Source organism: Photinus pyralis, unplaced genomic scaffold (assembly GCF_008802855.1).
Source record: "Photinus pyralis isolate 1611_PpyrPB1 unplaced genomic scaffold, Ppyr1.3 Ppyr1.4_LG7, whole genome shotgun sequence".
Taxonomy (NCBI): Eukaryota; Metazoa; Arthropoda; class Insecta; order Coleoptera; family Lampyridae; genus Photinus; species Photinus pyralis.
Window position 1 is genome coordinate 36,147,198 of NW_022170738.1, and position 22,424 is coordinate 36,169,621.

The window sequence follows — 22,424 nt, forward strand, 5'->3', positions numbered from 1 at the left end:
TAAATAAAAATCTTCATTACTTACATTTACTAAATAATCTACTTGATCAGGTCGTAACAAATTTGGAATTGTCTGATGCGATTAAAGATTATTCTGCGAAGTTAGCTCGCAAATATTTAGGACCGTAAAAATGGGTACCTATTAGTTAAAAGATTCTAAGAGAAAATCTTGTGACATCTTCAAGATCTCAAACCTCAAGACCTCAACCACTTATCTTCCTTTTAATTTCCCAGGGGAGGTTTGAGAGAGGCTGCCTTTTTCTTTTCATTTTCCTATTTTTTGTCTTTTTCTACTCTTCTCTCTTCCGTTTCCGTTCCTAGAAATATTTGTCTGTATGAACGGATGTAAGGATGACATACGAGAGGAGAGGAGTGGGTGCGCCCTCTTCGTGCAAGCTGGGTGAGCACTGGGCCCCTGGAATCAGCATGAATGAGGGTTTTTTTTTTAAAATGTGATTTATTACTTTCTCTCATACTATTCTATCCAGAGCACCTTCTTCATTTCAATGCGTTCGTATATGGTGGGGGCCCTTATTCACTTTTCCGGCAAGGCGGTCAAACTTTGGGATTTTGTGTCATATAATTTCAGGGAGGGGGGTTTCTTCACTTTGGGGCTTTTGGTGCTACCTCACTTAAAGCAGTAGGCTTTCCTTCTTCTGAGTGGCCACTGGATTTGACGTTCTTCGGGGTTACTATAGTGGTTAGATTGGGGTGTAAGAGATAGCGTGTTACCATCTTTATGCGAGGGCATGTCAATATCCGATTTTGCATACCTTTTCGGCTGCTAGAAAACCTGACCACATTTTTTGTGTTCTTTTTTAGAAGAGATTCACAACGACCTCCTTTACTGCTGGTGGCCCAAGATTTAGAACATACCTTCCTTTCCTGCTGGCGGGCCAAGATGTTCATTTTAGAACAGATTCACAACGACCTTATTTCCTGCTGACCGGACAAGATGTTCAATTAGACCAGATTGAAAACGACCGCTAAAATTGAGGAAATATAATTGCCAAGAATAACAAGGAAATTATTCATTAAACAATTATGAGGGAAAATCCAAAAGACCACGAAAGACGAAAACCGACTGAAAAAAATCAAAGCAAGAATGGCGAAGAAAGAGCGCCAAACACGATTCTATGTTTCAACTGCGATAAATTGGGCCATCGATCAACAGAGTGCGAAAACAAGGCTAAAGGACTGAAGTGCTTTTCATACAATGAGTTCGGGCGACTGTTCTAAGAAGTAAACAAGAGTCAACAATGTAAGAGCGCCAAAGGATACCAGGACTGCGATCTACGAAACGATAGAAATTGAAAATGTTAAATTTTTACCAGGAATTGACACATGCAATCCCTTCACGATTATTTGTACAACTGTTTACGAAAAATTTGGTAAGTCTCAACTCGATAGTACTGACTTGGTTATTGAATTAAGGCTTTGGAAAAATGAAAGTTTCAGCAAGTTCAAGTGAAAATCGACGGAGATTGTTTCGTTGATCAAGAAGAAGTAACCTAGAGATTTAACATCAGGAAGACAGAGATAGCGAAAATACTATCGCTTGGCTTACCAGTAAAGATCGACACTGGGGAAAGGATTCCCGTAAAGATTGAAGAGGAAGTAGAAGATAATGACTTATAAAGCGAAGAAAATAAAGTCAATGAATCCAAAAATGAAGATTATTCTGAAAGAAAATGGACCGATTTACAGTGTACCCTGACGCTTACCATTAAAAGAAAGAGAAAGTGTCAGTCAACCACCTCTTCTATGTCTTGAAACCAATTGCGTAAAAACTGACTTTGGACAACAATCGGAAATTATTACTGTTCACTTTTTCTAACTTAAAATTTTGAAACCCCGGCTGACTACCGGAAAAAAAATGCGTATTTTAAATTTAAAGGTAACGGACTGTTACGTACGTTAAGTTAATTGAATCGCGCTCCGTCCTTTTTAAGTGTTGAGTCCCCTTATCTGCCAAATAATTTTCATATAGACGTAAACATTTTTTACCTACACGTTTTTTAACTATTACGTCTTAAATCACAAAAACAAGTAAAACCTACTAAATTATTGAACAAAATTGACAGCAAAAGTAAACCAAGAAATAAAATTCATCAATGATGTGCCTTTTTCTAGCAAAATTCCTAGATTTCGCATTCCAATAACAGGATCTTGATGGGGACTAGCTAAACGCACATAAACAAAAAATCATGGAAAAGAAAAATAAAAGAAATTAGAAAGTACCCAAATTAGTAAATAATTCTTCATTCTAAGTACTTAGTTCAACCATTAAATTTCACTCAACGGTGCAACTAATTTACGATCGCTTTTCAGTTATATGACCGTGAAATGTAAGAAGGTGTACTAGTTTATTTTTACCACAAGAAGGTTCGTGATTCTGATTAATAAACGCCATTCTCAACTCCATCCTCGTCGTTCCATCGATATTCCCTTTCGATCGACGGAGAGGGAGGGAGAAATGAAATTAGTCGCGAAAATTCGATTAAGCTCCACAGCAAAACTCACCTTTTCGGTATCAGAGTAACGCAAAACTTGGAAATTAATGAAAATGTCAGGAGCGGAAATTTATGTAGTGCAGTTAAAAACGCTGAAGCTAACTCTATCGCATTTCTTAATAAACTGTTTTTATTAATTAACGATTAGTCAGTCTCTATCAAGGTGTGTGATCGGCATAAACCCGCGCGCTAATAATCCCTTCACAAGGTGGAAAGGTAATTAATACGAGCTCTTTGGGATTATGCAAAAGAATGTAATAAATTGACGTCGTTAAACCGTAATTGAATAGAACAATCTGGATATGTGAAGTTTCTGGCTGAGTTCGGAGAAGCTATCTATATTCCCTAATGCTTTATAACGTGGCCAACCCACAGCGCTCAAGACCGTTCAGAGCCTTAAAATCCTGTAGGGATCAGACAGCCATGGCAACTGATTTATTACGCATGGTATAAGACTCCAAATAACGTGCCCTTAAAAATATTGTTTCCGTTATTTCGTATCTGCACGAAACAGTTACGTCTACTTCCCTTAGCACTAACTCAAGGACCAACTAATTTTAAAACTCTGTAATTACGTCTGCGTAAATCGCAACTTTACTCTCCCCATTCGGCGCCTTGTGATTCACAGAGGACCGATTTCGTGATTAATATTAACTAATATTAGTCATTCGCGAGGGAGGGCGTTAAACGTTTCGAAACAAATTTATAAATTAAGCAGGAGGCGGTAATCATATTTTACTTGATCTCCTCTTCGTCCACATCTAAAATTTTTAATTAAAGCCGAACACTGTAAACATTATTTTTAAATCAAGATTCTGCAAAACTGTTATAAGGAAAATCTTTTGATTAAGATAAAATTTACTTTGAAATTTTCTTCAAGGATAACCAAGTTTGGTGGCGCAAAAGGGAGTTTTGCCACTATGAATGTGACGGTACAATTTCTCTATTATTTTATGATGATATAAAAAATATATGGGGCATTAGAAATATAGTGATCCGCTACATTGCCGATTAGGGCGCAGCATAAAAATGAAGAACATCGGTTTTAGAGAGCATAAAAGTGTTTCCCCAATCCAGCTTGATTCATGGGTATAAAGGGTAGCGGGTACAAACCAATTTTTGTTACAATGTCCTCATATCAAACGTTTTACACTCGGATTTACAGTAATTACTACTTAAATGGGCCATTTAAATTCATCATGCGCCTGGCGTTTAAATTTCAAATCAATATTGCCCTAATGGTGGCCTTGACATTTTTTCAAATAATATGATCGAAACTCATTTCAGGAAAGATCGAAATGTCAAATTTGGTATTCAACTCACCTCATAGAACCCACAGTCACTTTGTACCTTTTGGCGGGACCTTTGTTTCTTGCGAGGGTGAATACTTCTAGCACTTTCGACTGTAAATTTCTTCTCACTAATAATTACGCAAAAAAAACACAATGGAAAAGCGTGTGACACAAAAGTAGCAAGTTCAATCAACTAGCCGCGATGTTGTTAAAAACATTTCCACGTTTAGTCATTTATTACCTGAACTAAAGAACTAAGTATTTAAGTTGTAGAATACAAATTCGTTTCAATGAATTAATTTTTTATTTATTCAAACAAACAAATTACCGTGCTATAATTAACATTTTAAATTCGCCCAGATAATTTATATACACAATAAACTTCCAAAGTTCGGTGACGCTCCGGCAGACAGTAGAGTTTATTTGGTTTTCAAGCAACTTTTCAATCTCCTTGATACCGATCATTATATCGTATTTTATGGCCGAACCTCACGCATCTTTCAATCTTGTATGTGTATTTTAGAATTAGCTCTTTTCTCATTTCACCGTTTTGATCTTCTTTGAGATAATATTCTTTCTTTGTGTACGCTGTGTTTCAAAGATTTAATTAAAAATTGAAAGCATGTTTACCTCGTATAATTTTAGTTTGCGTTTATATTTTATGTTCACCAGAAAACTGATTATGCTATGGATGGTTCGTCTATGCGTTTACTTGAATTAGATAGAAATGAAAGCTCATCAGTTACCCCTGTATCCATTTGCCTCAATTAAATTGAAATTTTTTTTAAATTCTTGTCTCGTGTGTTTACGAACCCAGTAAATTTAGATTTTGTGTAGTTTAAGCAAGTCGAGAGCGAGATAAATTTGTTTGACAAAATTATAGGTAAACGTATTAAAAATAACCAAACAACATGTTTTCAATAACATAAAACCCGCTAATCCATCAAAATGATTCTTAAAACTTCTGTCTGGTTTTTGATGCCATAGTACTTTCTCAGTCCGGTTGCTATTTTACGTTTCATGTTCGTCAGATCACCCCCCTTGAGGGTGAGTAAACCTATTCTTTTAGATGAAAGCGCAGATATGGTCGATTTATACGTCACTACTTTTCCATGAATCCGCACTCCGCAACGTTTTTTCTGAGCAGATATGCACGAGATGAGGACCAGTGTATGGAGGTTCTAAAGCGCCACGAACCGTACGTCTTAGTATGGCGAGAGCCAGGCTTTTGAAGAATCTCAACGAATTTGTCGAAGGTTGTCGGTAAAGACAGTAACGACACTTTCCAGCGGGAGGGAGTGGTCCAATCCTGGGTCCAATAATGTCAATATGAATATGACGTAATCGTAGGGTTGGCGTGGTAACATTTTCTAGTGGAGAAATGGCGTGGCGGGTAATTTTATTACTGAGCTAGCCGTAAGAACCATACAAATTGATTGTCATATTACAATTTTTGCCAGTGCGGTAGAGGTTCGATTTTATTTTATACGAATGAGCTCTTCAACCCCTTGCAAATGTAACGAAGCCCGTTGGGGCTCAGATGAACTACCTGTAAGGATGTCGTGTTCCAAAAGTAAAAGTACAAAGCGGTTCGCGTATGAGAGTTGATTGAGTAGATTTTAAATACACCACCGAGTGATCACAGAACTTAGGATTGAAGTTATCGCTACCAGTGGCGGAGTAAATGTTTTAAAGGTGGGGTTTGAGAATTTTTCAAAAATTACTGGAGGATAGAATTGATATTCCTAAGAATTTTTTGAATTTAAAAGGATACCAAGGTAGGGTTTTGTAGATTGAATATGCATAGTCAGGTTCAAAAAGGCATTCTAAAGAAAGCGAAGACATGTTTACTAACTTGGAAAGTCAAGAGGAAAATTTTAGAGGCGGCGAAGAAATGAAACAGGGTCAACCCCAAGCAATTGAAGAAGCAATAATAAGAGAAAATTGTACAAGTGCGATGATCAGTCGGTGAAGTTCAATCCTAAAATACGTACATATATCTGGAAAATTAAGTATCAGAAAAGCGTACTTATAAAGGGAAAGTGGAGGAAAAGACGCGACGTATCCGTCAATAGGATCAAATCGTGAAATGCCAATACCTCGACAACAGAGTGTCTGAAGAGTTTAAATAATACATATATACGTATTACGTAACGCTGATTTGGGATAAGAAAGTTATGTAAATAGGTACTTTGTGTCATCCTTTGGTAGGTATAGTCACCCACATCTTAGTTCTCTTTGTGTATCTTTAATTAGTTTATGTTTTGTATGAGCGGGATGTAAAAGCGTTAATAAAAATAATTGAACATTGCTTCACCAATGAAAAATCTGCACCAGGAATCCTGCATAACGTAGGAATAACTGCACAAACGTTAGGGTTAATTATTGTAATTGCTTACGGAAAAGCATAAATAAGCTCAGAATAAAAAGGATTTTGATGGAGAAAAATCTTTGGATTACTTTAATTAGGTTAAGTAAATACGTCCCAATTTAGCAGGTATACCTACTCGTATTAGCCATGCTTAATTTTATTTCATTATCCAGACGCCAGCTTTCTTTCGGCGAGACGAAAAGAGAAAGATGACGCTGGAAACCAAAATCAACAAAATGTGACATTATGTGATTACGTATAATTTTGCATTTTTTCTCAGTATTCATTATTCTCATTAAGTTTCTCAAGTGAATTAAGCGCGCTTTATTTCTGTAAGGTGAATCCAGGAAAAGTCATGGGACGTTTTAATGGCTTGATAAAACCATTGAATAAAAACACTATGTTTTTATTCAATGATAAAACTCAGTCGCCGGACTGGGGCCAGTTAAAATAAAAATAAATGCGAAATAAGTAGAGGACTGCTGATTCGTATTTGGTACTTGATAAGAAAACTAGGCATCTTGAGTTTCTGCTGATACGTTACTCACAAGTCACAGGGTTGTCAGGAGGGGGGGTATGATCGCCGGGAACCAACGCCAGAGGCCCCCCTAACGCCATTTTCTTACTGATTGATATTCTGAAGAATTTGCATTTTAATAACTTTTGATTTGTGTTTTTATTTAAATTATTATATACAACAATACGCGTAGGTTAGGGTTATTCGGAGCATTCCTTTCTTAATGCGTATGATTTTTGAACTTTACTTTGCCTCAAATTTTTCTTAATAGTTTAGCTTCCCTCAAAATAAGCTTTCTTTTGCCATCGTTCTTTGTTTTGAGTTAGCTTTTCATTTTTATGCTACTGGGTTTACCCTATTACCTACGCAGAACGTCAATGACATTTCTTATTTTCTTGGACCCGCCATTTTTGGAGATTGCAGTGGCAAACGGACGTATAGATGTTTCTACCTTACCGGCAGACTTCAGTAAAACCAAACGCGTGATATACCTACACTAATCACTGTGACCTATTTAACGTGGAATTGGGTTTACACTACCCAGCTGTCTAAGGATGAGAATGATTGAAATTTGGTCGTCTCAGGGTGTTGTGAAACTAATGGTAAATTTTAATAACGTAATTTTTTCATTGAATAATTTTTTGCACCTTTCAAATGTCGAAAAAAATTCTACATAGATCACAAAAATCTTTTAGATAGTTTAGATAAGATTTTCCAATTCAGCAACGAGTTCAAAAGTATATCTATATCACCCTCCTTTTCAAAGGCGTTAAAATTATTACATATGAAATAAATTCGTTCTAGCATTCTTACATTAAAATCTAACTAAAATCGGGGCACCATGTATATGAAAATATTTGGAAATGGTAACTTCAAGTTGGATAACCTCCAGACGAAATAAATATAATCAAATTGATAAATATCGTACGTAATAAGTAAGTTTCTAAATGTCCACATTTATTTGTTAATAATCCTAGCTACTAGCTCCAACGAAGCAAATGACGAGGACACCATAACGACGGTGACGACAACAATATAAATCTTAGGACGCGGTACGGAATGGGCGCAGCTTCAATGTAGTTTTAGGCTCCTTAGATAAGGTGTAATGTTTTAGGACAAATTTAATATCTAAGAACCTCAGCAGGTTGTCTTGAATGCGTAAACCCTTTCCCTTTAATCAATCGAGTACGGGATCGCATCATATTTAACATCTTAACAACCCTTATGTTCACTTTATTCTAAAATTGCATAACACTAGGCATATTTGCCAACGTCGACGTAGATATCCCTTGACAGAGATTGCAAATGTTAAAAGTACGAAATTGTCATTGACAAAAACGACGAAGACACTAACTGCAGGGCGGTCTGGTAAAGTGGATATTTATTAGACTCAATTTACCCCCTACTGAAACTGCAACTTGTCGTGCCAGCAGATCATCACAGTATAGGATGATTAATTATTAATTTGAGACGCAACGGTTAATGCAGGGGAAAAAGCTAAACGATTTTTTGTTGCCTACTTATACAAAATCGTACATAATGTAAAATTTGTCAGACTAAATATTTGAAATTGTAATGCATTGGTTTTTGAAAATATAAATATTATTAACGTTTATTCCATTATAATGGTTTAATCTAAAGCAACTCGATGAATAATTCACCGTGCTAACGTTTATTTGGGGGACTGCTTCATTGATAATCTTTACAGAAGTTGTAATCGGACGTCTTAGGACCAACAAATTTATTCGGAAATTTGTCTTACATCTGAGTTATAGTATTGAGTAAACACATGCCATCTTTAAAGGGAGGCTTTTGAAAGTGGAATTATTTGGGCACTCGTTTAATTTGTTTACAGATTGTAAAAAAATTATCTCTAATCATTTGCGTCACGTGTTGCAGCTGTCCCAATTTTAATGCTTGACATATTTACAGGATTTTAAAGACCATTTGCGTCATTGATGAGTTGTACAAATAGCAGCTGCCATAAATTTGACAAAAAAGATGATTTTAATTAAAGGAGAGCGCCAAACCGAAAGTGACTTTTGATATTCAGTAGGTCTAGGGGATCTACTGTATGAAATTTCATGACTTTTGAAATGACAAACTCTGGTTACTGGCTCTGGGTCCATCAGCAACATTGCAACATAGAAAAATATTTCCCTCATACATCTGTGTAACATTTTTTTAAAAATTCTGCGTCAACACTTAAATTTATTCCATTTAAGTAATAACCTTTATGCCATCTATACATTTCATTTGTTAATCTGTTTAGTTTAGGTATAGTTAGTGTTATAAGTTGCATTTACCTAAGTTCTTTCTTTTGCCGCTAGAGGTCATCTGAACGTACTTTTCTGTAGAGTGACCTTATGTTAACAGTGTGGCCATAGAGAGATCATGTATTTCATTGACTGCGCATGTTTCTTCCAAATGCACCGGATTCGCAGAAATCAACCTGGAAACCAAGGTGACGCAGGCACTTTGCTGAAAATACTTCCGAAAATATTATTGTAACCATAGCAAAATCTACAAAATCGGTGAAACCAATGATAAATTGAAAAAAACATGGCCGACATCAATCATTATGACCACACTGTCATTATACATCACTACACTTTTCTGTATTTTCCACATTATTTGTTAAGGGCTAGTTACCCTGTTCCTTGGAAATCAATAAATATCTCTTATTGCTTCTGAATGGAAAAGTAGACAACTCTTTGGGGTAGTTTGTGTATACAGGGTGTTACATATAAGTATATAAAAAAAATTTGGGTGGTGGAGGGTGTCAGAACAAGCACTTTTTCCAAATAGCGTAGGCGGTACAACTGAATATCGAGGTAAACGCTGCACTTTGTGACAAAAGCAAGAAACTCGGAACACATGTTTATTAGGTCCAAATAAAACTTTTGGCCCGCAGCACCCACCGAAATTTTCGTGTGGGTTCAAAATTTGAACACTTTTGTTCTGAATTATTTAGGGTCTCGCGTACCAATGGCGGCATTAAAAAAAGTCGCCGAAGCAGCCCCCAAAGTATCTCAGACGGCGGGCGGTACGATTAGTCACAGGTGTTTTAGGCCCTGCGCGCATATTGAGAGACCGTTACCACCATGACCTGACCAGCCAGAAGCTGGTTCTGGCGGCGCCAATCTCACTGGTGAGCGGTGCACTGACGGTGAACTGGCAAGTGTGTTGTTTATGCCAGAGCAATTCAACAAAAAACTTGTGTGCTCTGCCAGTAATGCAGTGCTTGCGAAGCGTAACACGAGCTATATATCTCTTGGTACGAACTTGGAGCAGTTATGCATACACGCTAGACGCCGGTTATCTGGTGCAACAACTCAACGAAGGGAAGGGGATTAAAGCTCCTTTTATTTAGAACAAAGCAAAGTGGCACAAAGCCTGTGCATCGAAGTTCCAAGGGGCTAAATTTGATCAACTTTTACTAAAAGTTCAGTCTTCTACCAGTGCTTTTGATGTACCTGAAGAGGGTCTCGAAGGCTGGCGGCCAGAACCAGCTTCTGACTGGTCATGGTGGTAACGGTCTCTCAATATGCGCGTAGAGTTCCTACAGCGACGCGCAGGGCCTAAAACGCTTATGACTCGCGGCCTAATCGTACCGCCTGCCGTCTGATGTACTTTGGGGGCTGCCTCGGCGACTTCGGGGCACCCCCAGGCCCTGCGTCGCGATCGATCGCGTTTCACGGTATCATTGCGATATCCTCACTTCAAGCCAATGGCGTCGCCAGAGAGGAGGCAGAGGAGGGCAGTTGCCTCCGTCTAGAGATTAAAAAAAGTAGCAAAATGCAAAGCAACCAGTCCAAAAACCAAAGTGCCCTGGTTTTTTTGACCGATAATTCCTTATTAAAATTATTGTGGTTGTAGAGGTAAGACAGTACAAAAGTAAAAATTTATGTGCTCTGCACTATACCTACAATTAATAATTTTTTTATCCTTCATATGTCAACTTGCCCCTCTCTGGACCATCAGCTGGCGACACTCTTGTTTCAAGGGGTACGAGCCGGACGAAACTAGCTCGCTGCGAGATGTTACTTGTCGTGGAGTGAGCTCAAGACTGATTGGAAGTACACATTTCCCAACAAGGATGACGGGAGGGAAATAATGGAAGTATAAGCGGCATACCCCGTCAAAGAATATGCCCACTTCCAAATTTTAATGAAATGCCCGTCTCTTTCGTCTTTCTTTGTCATTCAATAGTTGTTGCAATCCGGGGCAACAAGGGTATGACTGCGCCGGACATTCCCTCTTAATAGGTAAAATAGTTTGAAAAGGGCCTAACTATGAGTCGCATCTGTTTTCTGAATACAAAATCAGCATCAGCAACCACAAATTATATGGAAACGACACCAAGAACGGCAAAATCCTTAAAGTATGGAATTTCCAAATTTTAAACAAATTATTGAACGATTAACGGCCTATTTACACACGAGAAAATGTTTTAACTTCAATATAACATTTCTAGTGTGTAGTGCACGTCCAAATTAGCTGGAATCGACATCCGAAACATCACGCAGGGTTAAAACTATCAAATACAAATTTAACCATTATTTTGAAAATAATCCAAATTTGAGGCCTAAGGGTCAGATATGCAACTTTTTTAATGCCGCCATTGGCACCAGCGACCCTAAATCATTCAAAAACGACCCCTAGAATGCCGAAATTCGTCAATTTTTACAGGTTTAAAACCTTGAACACCCTTTTGAACAAAAGTGTTCAAATTTTGAACCCACACGAAAATTTCGGTGGGTGCTGCGGGTCAAAAGTTTTATTTGGACCTAATGTAACGAAGCACCCGGAATTTCTCCATTTAGTTTGCCGTTTACAAAGACCACCCTGTATAGTAACGATTGGTTTGGGCTTCGTTACGCAAGGAGACCGCGATATTTTTGTAACCACCGAAGGATGTTGTCCTGGCGAAGATGAGGGACAATTAACTTTCTTTGGTTTCAGCGCCGTTAATTATTTATAAGATGTTTTAGATTCCCATAATAAGTAAAATCAAGGATGGAACGAGTTCAGATCTAGTTGTTTACAAGTTTTGCAGTCCCGTCCGTATGCCTGCATGTTGTGATAAGAGTGTTAAAGCGATAGCGCCGTTTGGGAAGAAAAAGTCCAAGGGAGCTAGTTGCAGATTGGATTGATGAGTACTTAGGTTTGATTACGCTTAATTAGGTAAGCGCTGTTAATTATTGCCATGTTAATGGGCAGTAGTAAACCTTGTCAGAAACCGTCGAGAGAGGTGTCCACAGAGGCGCTGTAATTTTTCTATTTGTTTACAAGTTGTCCCAGATTTTTAAGGTAACCACAGGAGCCGCAATTAATTAAAAACCGAATTATTTTCTACCGCGCTCGGTACGAGCACCGCCCGGCTTTGGAAATTCCCTGTTCCACTTCTACCAAAATTGGTTTCCTTTAAAAGGAAAACGCTCAATTTGGGAGGGATCTTTTCTGCTTCATACTTTCGAGTTGTAAGTACGCCTTTTGATTTCTTTAATTTGCGAAACCGTATCATTCCGAATCCACCGAACCCCTTTTGCTTTACCGTTTGACCGTTTGAGCGACCGTAAGTCAATCCGTTGTCCTTTCCGTTTAACTACCGTTTTGAGTTTACCTTTTTGCACTACCGTAACCTTTTTCCACCGTTCCGCTAAGCTTCATTATATTCTGTTCTCCTTGCTTTTCCGCTTTTCTTTCCCCTGGACACCGCTAATTGATTGTGCTTTATTGCTTTATTCCCTTTAGGAAATTTACCGTCCGGGCCGTCGGCCATATTTTGTTTTAGATAAGCCGGAAGTGACCGCCGCCATTTTGTGGTGAACTCTTACCGATCCCTGGTGTATTCCGTTCTCCACTAGAGGATACCCGGAGGCTTTCCACCCCGTCCGACAAGACCGCCCCTTTCCCAAGACTTAGGGGGTGCAGATTAAGTCTTGGTGGCGCCCGAGTGACCGACCGACCGTCTACGGTGTGAAAAAATTGAATTGTACAATTATATTATTGTTCGACAATTAAAGGAACTTGAAATAATTGTGCTTTCATTATTTAAGCTACCGTTGGTGCACGAGCAAAGGGGGAAGTTCGTCGCACTAATGAACACGTGTACCGAGTTTCATGCTTTTGTCACAAAATGCAGCGAAAAAGTTTGTACCGTCTACGCTAAAATAAACCGAGCATCAAACGTGTTTCGTTTGGGAGCCACCCTAAGAAAAGTTGCATTTCTTCTTTAATTTTTTCTCAGCAACCATAACAGTTAGAAAGACTGGTGGCACGTCTTTGAAAACTTTTTCAGGTATGCCCTTTCCGATTTTGTAAAAATTGTTTCATAATTCCTACCACAAAAGGGCGCACCCCTAAATAGGGATGCGAAAACAATTCTGCTTTCAACGAAAGTTGGTATCTGGGGGTTTTTGAACATGAAAATCACCAATCTAAAATTAGTTTTCGAAATTTACGAGTACTTTGAATGAAATAAAATTATTATTATTAGTTTTTGAAACAAACAACGAAAATGGAGAGAATTCCACGAAACTCACATACTTGATGTAGGGCTAGGATTTTAATGACGTTAAAAATCAGCGAAAATGTAAAATAAAAAATGCAAATATGACTTAAAAATCTCGCAAAAATGACATAAAAATTTAAAAAAATAACAAATAGATTTATTGATGAAACTGAATAAGACCGCAAAATTATTTTAAGAAGCAATTAGGTAAGATAACACAGGAATGTTATTATTGGTTCATTTCCACCCTCTGCTGGCCAGTCGTAGAAAGCAGGTATGTAAGTTACTGACTCAGTTACCGTATCCCAAACAAATTTAATTGCTTAGTGGGCATTACTTAAGCAGGTTCCAAGAAAACATTAACAAGTAATATAAGCTCACCGATAGAAATAGGTACCGTAAAATATCAAAAAAAATTAGCGCTATTCCTGAAAAATGCAAAAATTCAAAGTAAAATACACAAAAAATCGAAAAATCCTAAAAATATCGTAAAAATTAGCAAAAAATGCCCCATTCCTCAAAAATGGCAAAAAAATGCACCAACAAGTTGCTGTCATTTGATTCAATTTATCCTGAAACACGTTTATATATAACAGAGCAATGTCTCAGACTTTCAGAAAAAAAGATGAAAAATCATCAAAATCGTAGCCCTATGATGAGTTAAAGAACAAAATTGTCGAACAATTTTTTAAAATCACTTTTTAAACAAAATTATACGCATTTGAAAATTGGGCTCTCGGGTCACAAAGTGTCCCTACTAGTAATAGTGATCTAATTTCACATGAAGTTAATTGGAAATGTCGCAAATAACAAAAAATGACAAAAAAGTCACGGATATTGTCGAGTGTCGATACGGAACCTACTTAATAGTGCACAATTGTTTTGTTAATTCCAATCAAAATTTTTTGCACATCTTTTATAGTATTACGAGTTGTCGCTTATTATTACGAATGTGACCATGCACCAGATCAAGTAGAAAACATCACTACCCTTGAGCTCGTATGGGTTAAAGAACCTGAGATTACTTGTAGGCATACATTCTGAGCAGTTTAAACTATAGTGACTCAATTTAGAACAGTGGCGACAGCCGGGTATCTCGTTTTTGATTTGTCGTTCATCCCGGTCGCTATATTGGGGCTGGAATGCTATGCTTTGGTATAAGAGTTTACACTTTTATTTGTGCTCTTGGGAAATTTTGTGAATGAAGGTGCTGCTTAAGGTAAAATGTATATTGTGAATATTCGGTTCTATATATGACATTGGTAGTTTGGTGTGTTTAAAGTCAATAGAAAATAATTAGGAAGAGATGATTATGCTGCTCAATTGTGATCATAAATACACTTGAATTGGTTTAAATTTTAACATTTATTGCTGAAACACAACGAGTATTGCTTTTTTGTACTCCGTGGACTAAATCAATGTATTTTGTCTTCCATGTAAGGGACTAAAGTGTCGCTTTTTCTTCAGAACGAGACGCCGGACAAAAAGTGACAGTACACACTGAAATGTCAAACACAATTTAAGTGGTTAGTGGTTACCTTTATACGTATAGTTTGTCTCTATCACTATATTTTATATTTATTATACCGTTTTCCTTATATCTTTTTGAATTTGGGAGGCAGTTAATGTGCGAGTAAATGCAGCGTTGTGAATAATAAAACTGTAGGCAGTATGAAGATATACCTCAGATTAACAATGTGAAGGTGAGAGAGAGATATACAGATATGAAATTCCATTGGAGGAACAGCTTGCAGTATATGCAATTGTACTTCGGATATTCTCCATTATAACATTTTGACAGGAACCGCAGAAACTTGTTCGACTAATGAATTGCTCAGCTGGTGTTCAAATAATTACCGCAATTAGTAGCGGAACAGAACACTAGCGTTGTACCAGAACGCATTTTCAAATGCCTGCATTCGTTAATATACTATCAGCATGATGTCCATTATTGTAACTCACCGATATATCCATTGTATCGCGAATGGAGGCTTTTAATAAAATGGCGAATGATTATATCTTGACGACGCATCAATGAAGATTTATGTGCGATAGCAACGAATTGTTTCGGGGGATTTTTCCGTTTTCGAAAAAAGTTGACAACAAAACACAAATGATTAATCCGCGGAACCTGATTAAATTTAAAACTTTGAAAAGAGCAGCACGAATAATTTACTTTCTAATGGCCAAAAACAGTGGGTAAAAACTATGCACTGACTTAATATTAATGGCTGTTTTCCTAACAATACTAATTTTAATGTAAGGTCGTTATTTACGAAAGTTTGTCTGAATAACGCGACATAACAAAATGAAAATTCCGTAACATTTAGTAATGAGGGCACGCTCTCCGGTTAACATCTTTTCAGAAGGAAAATGGGTTGTATAATTATTGCAGTTGCTAAATAGATACCTATAGGCGCACACGATTCCTTGGGAGGAATGACCAACCTGTGACGATTGCTTTGATGTAATCGCTGTAACCGTTTAGGATTTAGACAGTAAAGTGGTAGCGTATACGTACTTACATTCCCACGGGTCGAAGTAAGTATAATGCAGCTTTCCACTGGGAAGATACTTGCAGTATCTACCGAAAGTGTCTAAAACTAATTAGAAAATACTGCTCTGCATGTGTGTGTAGTAATATTAACACAGATACGTTTTCCTCGGGGATTATTGCAATGTACACTGTGATGAATTAATCCTTTGCCGGGACTAATAATAGAAATCCTATGGAATAACTTTTCTTTCTTGCTGTTTCAGACTTCAATATTTTAGGTTTACGAAAATCCAAAACGAAGTTCCAGTCGAATATTCGCAGAAGAAATGAAAGTAGAGGACGTAAAATGTAGTTTTCCCATAACCTAAAGAAATGTTTAAATTATTTAAACTACAATTTACTGGTCGGGTGCGGCATGGTGGCTATGATACCCAAACGTATTGAACTTGGCCCCGAGGAAGCTTTTGTGCCTATCAGCCTAACAAATTCGGTTCTGGTTCACTCGTGCATTCCTTGTTTGGGTCAGATTAACAGTTTTTGCCTTGCGTTTTGAGCAATGCACAAAATCTCGTGCGGTTTTTGCCAAGGGTAAAAGTTGCAGTCCTTCGAGCATCAGAAAATCAAATTGTGATGGCGGGTATTTTTGTTTAAACGGAAATAATGAGCCCCAGGAGTAAATTCATTCTACCGTATAAATTTTTTTATCTACGCTAAAGAAAAGTACAGATATGCACATAAAGAGAAACGCTAAAAACGTAATCGATGAGTAGCCGCATTTCCGTGTCATAATAGATATATCATCGTACGTGGTCGATGACAAATCAATTAAACGCGCCGGTATAGTATTTTACGCTGCCAATGATTATCAATAGGTATTGATCTGTGCCGTTAGACTGGTAATGTTCAAAAAATGGTTTAAACACTCGCAGTTCAAAAAACAAAAAACCCTGTTAATCACAAAATGTCCGGATAATAACAATCTTGCTTGTGTGCTTCCTATAAACACATAGATTAACCGTTCGAAAAACCGCCCAGAATAATTGTAATTGTAACTGTAACGGTAACCGTAACTATACTTGTAACTGTAACTGTAATTGTATTTGTAACTTGTAACTGTAACTGTAATTGCGTTCCAATAACAATTTTACAGGTACATGTCAAAGAGAACAGACTTCAAATAGAGCAGAGAACATCAAAAGTCAAAGAAACATTAAAAAGCAGTAACAAAATCATTGACAGTAAAAACCGTGCTCAATAAGCAGCTTTATCTTTGATTTAATTGTTGACATTGTCATGTTTGAATTTCTTTGGTAGGATCTTATACAGGGTGTAAAAAAAATTTGGGTGAAGGGGGGATCAAAACAAGCAATTTTTCCAAGTAAACCATGGGTCCAACATGTTTCGTTTGAGAGGGACCCCCACAAAAGACTGGTGGCACGTCTTTGAATAGGTTTTCGGTTATGCCCTTTCCGATTTTGCAAAAAATTTCTACCACGAAAGAGCGCATCCCTAAATGGGGATGCGAAAAAAAAGATTTCGACGAAATTTGGTATCTGAGGGCTTTTGAAAATGAATATGAAATTAATTTTTGAACATTCGAAAAAAAAGTCCACTGCAATTTTGGCCGGACAACGAAAATGAAACAAATTCCACGAAATTCGTTGTGTACATACTTGATGAGTTAAGGAACAACATTGTCGAACAGATTTTTTAAATCAGTTTTCAAGCAGAAGCAGAAGCAGACTCATTTGAATATTGGGCCTTCGGGTTACAAAGTGTCCCCCGCCTACTAGTGAGTGATCTGATTTCGTATATAGTTCATTGAAAATGTCGCAAATTCGAGTCCAAAAAGATGTAGATTGTGCGTGACTGCGGGTGGTGGGGAAATGCTATTTAAGTAGAGTTCCATTACAATCAATTATTAAGCATTATTCCAAGTATCATAACATCGACAAAAATCGTTATTCTACGTCCAAAAACTACAATACCAATATCACACTAAAATCCAATTAATTCACACTTACGCATTCCATTGGTAAATGGGTTTCGGTATGCGATAAAGGTCAACGAAAGAAAGGTAATTAAATAAAAACATATGGTATAATCTAAACATAAACGAAAGAAAAAAAAAGAAACCAGCCAAATACGGTATTCTATGAACATAACCTTATCTTGAAAACCCCTCGAAAAGATATCAACAATTTCCCATTCACGACATTTACATACAGGGTGACAATTTGAAAACTTACCACCCCTCATATCTTAGTAAATAAACGAGATATTTAAAAAAATCAAAATCCGTTTCGGTAATTCGGAGGGGGAATCACAATGACATAGTTGGCGAACCCCCTGCGCCCCAGCCACCCCAACTTTTAAATCTTAAATAGTGACCCCCCATGTGTGATACGTCGTTGGAAAGCTCTGAAAAAATGCTTTCCAACCATACCAAATAGCATTACATTTAGGTTAGTAATTATCGTGCAAATCAAAAAATAAACTAATATGATACATTTGAAATCTGTCGTATTTAAAACGCAACCGGCGAACATAGACGAACTAAGACAGAGAATAATTCAAGAATGTCGAAATATTGCAAAACCAACATTTGAAAAGGTTCGACAAGAGTTTGAGAATAGATTATAACTGGCGATCAAAAATGAGTTGCTGTCGAGTCGGCTTTGGAAGTTCAAGTTAAATACGATTTTCCATGTTTATTTTTTGATTTGCACGATAATTACTAACCTAAATGTAATGCTATTTGGTATGGTTGGAAAGCATTTTTTCAGAGCTTTCCAACGACGTATCACACATGGGGGGTCACTATTTAAGATTTAAAAGTTGGGGTGGCTGGGGCGCAGGGGGTTGGAGGGGGGTGCGTCGCCAACTATGTTATTGTGATTCCCCCTCCGAATTACCGAAACGGATTTTGATTTTTTTAAATATCTCGTTTATTTACTAAGATATGGGGGTTGGTAAGTTTTCAAATTGTCACTCTGTATATAATTTCGGCAATTTTCACTGGATGGATTTAGATTTAAAACCTTAGAGTTCAACATCTTAACAACATCCTTTTGAAGGGCACCTAATTTTATGCATCCAAAATAACTTTTTAAAACAAATAAGGATCTGATTATCATATTAATTAATTTGAATATTGTCGTTTTGGCTTCCGCATTTTGTTCTCATTCGTGTATGATGTATTCAACGGGGGAAAACGTTCATATTGTCAATAGTACGTAAATCCGTATGTCTACTTTTTAATAAATAGCACTAAGTATATACGATTCCTAGGAAATGTGTAAAATTAAAAGAAGAAAAAACTGTGTACCCCCCCCCCCCCCCCCCCCCAACTTTATAAAAATGAACAACCATTATGAATATCCTAAACAGACTCGGAATTGCATACATTTCCCAGGTATTGTATAGAATACCCTAAACTACACAGATTGCCAATAACGTATCCATAGTTAGCAACGGTTGCCAGTTACTCTAAACGTTGACTTAACAGGACCACTAAATCCTGCTGGTAAATTGACCTTAGGTGACGGCCATAATTAACAAAATTTCTAAAACACTCGGTTTTGTTTTTAATCTGCATCAGCGACAATCTAAAAATCAAGCGCACGTCTCAAAACGCTTTAAGCGTAATTAAAAATTTAATTAAAAATCTGAAACTTCAATCTGGAAACTTAAAAAAATTATCGACTAAAATGAACCCAACTAAATATACTTGTAGCTTTGCGCAATGCTATAATCGGAAGAATAAAATCTTGTTTCCCATCTCGCCACTATTTTATTTTGGGCAACTTCTGAACTGGCAGAAAAAAATAAATCACAAGTAATATCTTCTCAATATCGGAATTGGAGCATGTCAGCTATAGTCGAAGGGATTAGAGGAGCGAGGAGGGAATTAAGTTCTGTCTCACATGCTCCGGAAATGTTGGAAGGATTTTTTCCTTTCACCCTTATCCATTGGTAAGATGTCAGTAATAATAACTTTTCCTATCGATCGTAAAGAAAAGTTAATTTAAATGTAAGGTTCGGTTCTTAGACGTAATTAAACTTGAAAATGATATTCCGCCCCGCTGAAAATTCCCGACACGTATTCCTGTGTAACTGGAGACCTTACTTCATTATTGCTGATTCAAAATTAAGGAGCTTGGAAAGCTGCAATTTTGTATAAGGAATCGAGGCGGGAATGAAAATTTTAGAATTGTAACGGAAATACGATCATTCGCAGTGCGATTAAGCGGAATTGCTCTATTTAATTGATAGTTTTTTACAAATGATAGTTCGGGGAACAATAAAATGGAACGCTCGATCCGGTCTAACAAATTTCAAAGTATATTCCGGAAAATTACCCCAAGATTTTCGTTTTATTACAGTATAAATCGCAAATTTAGAACTGTGCTTTCAAAGTCTCTATTATACGGAATTTGGAGTTTCCAACTTTTCAATTTCTCAGTATTTCAACATACGCGTCATGTGCGCATTTGTATTTCACACTGCTGGTGACAATAATTCGTAAAAAAAACCAGCTTACTTTGTCACTTCTCTTTCATGTCATTCGTGCCTGAAAGCGAAAAGCCTACGTTGTCCTTTGACAGGGTCCAGCTCAAACGTTTGATCACTGACAAATGGTAAGGTACAAAGAATTAAAAGCATTGGCAAAACATTCTGCAAACAAGTACCTACGACGTAGGTGCTAGGAACAGCATAAGATCATGATTTTGTAAGTATGTGACACAATAAGCAAGCGTCCTATATTATGAGTTAAAGATTTAACACAATTAGAGATTTTTTCATTCTGTTTAATTGAGTGTGTGTTAAAGTTCCTATGTGTGGACAGGAAACGAATATTTCCACTGTAGAGGTGCACTGCATGCGATAGATATCCGCTAATCAATTCCGTAGTGATGTGTGTTTAAGGTACTGTAAATTTTTTTATTGTATTAAAAAAAGCAAGCAACCTGTTACATTCCTTTTCCTTCTTGAATTCGTATTTAGTTTTGGCGCCTTCAAAACCCCGCATGAAGTTTCCTTTTGTTTTTCTATTCGGTTAGAGTACCATGTATATGTTTATAAAAACGGAATATACCGAAAAACAATTTAAACAAAAGAGCCAAGAAAATCCTTTAGATTATCTGAAATAGCCAATACACAGAGTACGTGATGTTGTAGCATAGCCTTGATCATCTCAGCATTTTGTGGCACTTGCTTCTAATTGGATATTGATATTTTCAAAAGTTTATTTTCCCATAATTTTTCCCATTTTGTGCTAATAACATTCATTTATAATTATAATTTATTTCAGAGTCCAACTTGTAGGCCAACATTGCTATTTTCAAAATTTTGTACTTCTTTTGTGCTAATTCTCACTTTGTGCTAATTCTTTTGATTTACCGTCGCGAAAAAAAATTATTACCGTATCGAGTAAAGGACAAACTAATTGAGCGCACCAGCGTACTTTTCTCCGCTACAGAAGGAGCTATTGATCACGTTCATGTAAAAGAAAATTTATGCAAAGACCTCTGACTTCCCCTTCTTTTTCACAGCTTATAGAAAATTGACCTTTACGCTGCCCTCGTTGTATGAGTATGAATTTTTGATTACTTTGACTGAACGGATCTTCTCGTGAAAAGTTAAAAAATCAGGTAACAAATTTTCTATCCAGTTTAGTATATGCTTTTGGAAATGGACGAACGAACACATGGAATACTTTATAGGATGTTCGCAAAAAAATTGGTGCATTAGATAAAGTGCTGATTTTAATCTAAAATTCGATAGAATCCCCTTTGTAATTGATTTGAATAAGTAAAATGGTTGACGAAGCGTCACGTCAAATTAAATTTTCATAAGTCGGCGAAAACAAGTACGCATGCAGAATCAATCATCCGATTTCGGATTGAACACAATACGCAGTGTCGTAATGCCGCCTTCATTTGTAAAATTCGAAAGAAACTTAAGGAAAAATCGAGCACGAAACAAATTTGAAAAAGTTTAAATTTAAGAACTTTTAAGCAGCTAACTGAAAATCCTATTACAGTTCGGAAGCTTAAGCACTAATTTGAATATGAGATTTTACTAGCAAAACTGAAAAGTGGAAATTTATCTTATCCGCTGTTTTTTCACTGCAACTACTATAAGGGCGCTTTTTTTCGGAAGTTGTTTAGTTTTGCGATCACTTTATGAATTTTACATTTTCAGGGATTTGTGTTCGTTCCCACGACACAACGTATTGATTTGTTAAGGTACCTTATATAGCCGTTTATCTTACATCGAACGTCGATTTGAAATTCAAATTGCGGATAACTTCAGGAGGACCATACCTGCAACAAAATGACCGAGTTAATTTTTGTGTAGAAAACACCAAACAATAATTGTTGGGGTTTGGACTGAACAGACGAACGTAGGTATAGTGCCTATAACAAGTCAAGTGCTCCAGAATTACGTATTACGTGCCACTAATCACCATACAAAAGAAAAATATTATTTTACCTAGCGATCCGTTCTGGGTTGGAATTTATTGGCGCATTAGAGAGAATTGTGTCTGCGTATAATCCCAGACTGAGGGTGCTGGGGAAAAATAATACAAAAAATTAGGTCAAAATAAAGTTTTTTAAATATAACTTGTCAAACTTTCCTCGCGACACAATTTATATCAAAAATTTTCATTTAAAATTAAGGGGCAATAAAAAATTGTATTTATGTTGACATC

At 36.8% G+C, this 22,424-nt stretch overlaps 1 protein-coding gene across 1 annotated transcript in view; it reads right to left on the bottom strand.

Moving 5' to 3' along the window:
* Window positions 1-22,015, bottom strand: part of LOC116175578 (octopamine receptor beta-2R) — a 78,892-nt gene extending 56,877 nt beyond the window's left edge. Inside the window, exon 1 of the mRNA XM_031493759.1 lies at window positions 21,962-22,015. The gene's annotated coding sequence lies outside the window, so the exon portion shown is untranslated. The remainder of the gene's footprint in view (window positions 1-21,961) is intronic.
* Between the last annotated feature and the right edge of the window lie 409 nt (window positions 22,016-22,424).